The sequence below is a fragment of the Cygnus olor genome, chromosome 2 (assembly GCF_009769625.2).
Source record: "Cygnus olor isolate bCygOlo1 chromosome 2, bCygOlo1.pri.v2, whole genome shotgun sequence".
In the NCBI taxonomy this organism is placed as follows: Eukaryota; Metazoa; Chordata; class Aves; order Anseriformes; family Anatidae; genus Cygnus; species Cygnus olor.
The window spans coordinates 80,498,852-80,501,840 of NC_049170.1; the positions used below are offsets into that span (position 1 = coordinate 80,498,852).

General features: G+C 42.9%; 1 long non-coding RNA gene across 1 annotated transcript; it reads left to right on the forward strand.

Moving 5' to 3' along the window:
* The first annotated feature begins 510 nt into the window (after nt 1–510).
* LOC121065253 lies at nt 511–2,715 on the forward strand. The gene is made up of 3 exons (XR_005816961.1): nt 511–607; nt 1,100–1,215; nt 1,691–2,715. It is a non-coding gene; the product is annotated as an uncharacterized LOC121065253 (long non-coding RNA).
* The last annotated feature ends 274 nt before the right edge of the window (nt 2,716–2,989 follow it).

Sequence of the window (2,989 nt, forward strand, 5' to 3'; positions counted from 1 at the left end):
AGCTATTTACATCTGGACTGTCTGGGGCTGTAACACTGACATATGTGTGCATGGAAAGGGGAAGAGAGGCATTAAATTTAGGTGTCCGGTTCACGCAAACAATTTGTCACGGTTTATTTTGACCTGCTGAAAAAGAAATGCAACAGTGGCATCCTGTGGCCTGAATGGTTCATGACAGGTGTGCCTGTCACTGAGCTCTTCCTTCACGGCCTGGGGAATGGCACAAATTATTTCTAGAAAGTTTACAAAAAAAGTGCATAGTATTTCACGCGCGTGTGCTGTACGTTTTCAACCTGAAGTTAAAATCTAAGAGCCACCGATATTTTTCGTCGGGGACTTTCCACTGACTGAGTGATCCAGCCACCAATTTATTTTACATTCTGCTGCTGGTTTTGCTACCGAACGCTTGGTGTTTGGGACAGAGAAGATGACTTCAGCTGCTCACTTAGGAGACAGGACTTTGTGACACAGTCTTTGTTCTGCTGAACGTTTCCTCAGAAAAGAGGAATAGGCTGAGAGTGTCCTGTCTTCCAATAACCCATTGTTCAGTGCAGTATACTTGGTCTAAAAATGAGCATTTCAGAAAAGTCCTGTGAAAAGCAGAGTAGTAAGAGTTCTTTTTCCTTGCATCTACATCATATCCAAGTGCTCGCTCCCACCTCCTGTGCGTGTGCATATGTGTGTCTCTTGAGTTTTTCAAAGTCCTAGCCTTTACTCGTTTAACTTAGCCGACTGCAATTTGCTTGCCTCCTCACCAGCAGATATTGGCAGCTGTGACCAATAGGCTTTCTGAAAGCCTGCAGGCATGCCAGAAGGCACATTAATGGGGAACATGCAGGCTCACCTGCTCTCCTGTGGGGAGATGTCAGGGAAGCTGCTGAAAGCCTCATTTTTTCCCTCTTCTTCTCTGATTTCTCTTCTCAAAAAGAGGAGGTATTAAGATCTTGTAAAGCCTCTTCCTTTCTACTTCTTACCTTCATATTGAGAGGTGTAAATACTACTGAATGCTCAGCATCAGGAAAAAAATGGGGGAAAATTTGACCTTACCGGTAAATGAAACAGTTTTCATCATTTTAATTTTGCTTTTTCCTGTGCCCAGAATGCTCCAGCTCTGCACGTTTTGTGCGCAAGAAGTGAAAAACAGAGTACAGGCAAGGATGTCCACGGCTGTCCGTGCATGGAAGAACCTGTGAACATTAAGTTTTCCATAGTGCTGTAAAGTTGCCACGATCCCATTCTTGGGGATGTTGGAGTGGGAGGCAGGGGAGCAGAAACAGCAGCAGGCAGGGGCTTAATTGTTGCCTTTAATAATGAACAAGTACTCTTAAGATTTTTGCAAAGTTGCTTAACTGAGCTTGCACCATGGTTTCTTGCCAGTATTAATCCCTGGGCTGTCTCTTAAAACATGCACACGCATGAAAACAAACAAATGTTCTGACTCGCTGTGGCTCCAGTAATGTTAAACCAAGCTCCTTTTTGTCAGTTAAACTGACAACGAAGATAAGAAGAGCCGGTGTTGGTATCATCTGTTGCATAACAAACCACTCTTGACAAAAGAAGCAGCCTCCTGTCAAACGAATTTCCTTTATAACTGCCGAGGGGACTATTTTTAGTTTCCTCTGCCATTCTTTGCTCCTTAGTCGTCCGTTTCGCTTTTCTGTTTTTCTCTGCTTTCCCCTTTTCCCACCAGCTCTGATACCAGGTACTGCTGATAAGCTGCTGCAGGGAAGGCACTGGGCTCCTGTCCGCGCCGAGGGCCTGTAGTGTGAGCACTGAGGATACTGCCTGCCTCGCTGCCTCCAGGGGAAGGGAAGGACGAGCAAACCACCCCGAATCCACACGAAGGATTTCAAAGACCAACAAGGAAATTAAATGAGCTCTTGCCAGTGAAGCATTTTTACTAATGCCGCGCTCTGAAAACGTTGTGAGTTGCATGAGGGGAGCTACAAATGGTGTTTAAACGTCACAGGCATACCGCACCAGGCAGCAAACTCTTCATATTCCATTAGCGAAGCAAGCTGAGCCTGGTTTTTCCACTGCAGATAAAATTAAAGTGCTTTGGAAATGATGGTGTTTATTCCATAGGTCTTGACTCTATAGTACTGGCTGTGTTCCCTTCTGGTCTGTTTGACCCACTGCATGTTTTCGGCCCTTTGAGCAGCAGAACGATTCTTGTCTTCTGGCTGAGATATAAAACAGAAGTCCTGCCTATCTGTAATCCATTAGAGATTTTGCGGTGCTGTTTGCAGCAGTAGGAGTGTGTTAAGGCTTTGGTTGTTCTGGAAATAACACTGCTTTGCTCAGTTGCATATCGTAGTTCAGTCAATCTAAATCAAGCAATCATCATCCTCTTCAGCCTCCTTCTAAAGCCTAATTCATGTGGGTTATTTTATACTTTATACCTTCTTCCCCCACAGCATACAAGAGCTTCACAGTAACGAGTGTTTTTTATGCCCAGGGTGCTTCAATAAGTTACAAGTCACTGTAATACTCATTTTTTACCTAGATTCAAGGAGCACAGAGGCCAAGTAAATAGCCTTAAGTCAACTATGAAGTCTGCGGCAGCACATTTGTGCCTCTGTTCTCCAAGTGAGCAAAACAGCCTTGAAGTTAGCATACTAACATGTTTCAGGAAAGTGATGCAGTTCTCGTGAATAAGGAATTGATGGAAATGTCAAAAGTTTTAACCATTAGTATTTTCTTAACAAAATTGAGTTTTCAAATGCTACTTAATGATTGCAGAAAACGTATTTCGAGAAAGTGAGAAAAAAACTTGTTGGATTCAAAACAAAATGAGTTGGGTTTGTGATTGAAATACTCCAATCTCTCTCTATTTCCCAAGTGGAAAAAAAAAAAAAAAAAGGAAGAAAAGTGTCTGATGAGGAAAGGTAAACAGGGACCTGGTTTCTCAAATGTAATGAGAATACAAATGTATTTAATGGAAAATAAAAAGTACACTGCATTTTTTCTTCAGGCTTTCTCCTCTCCA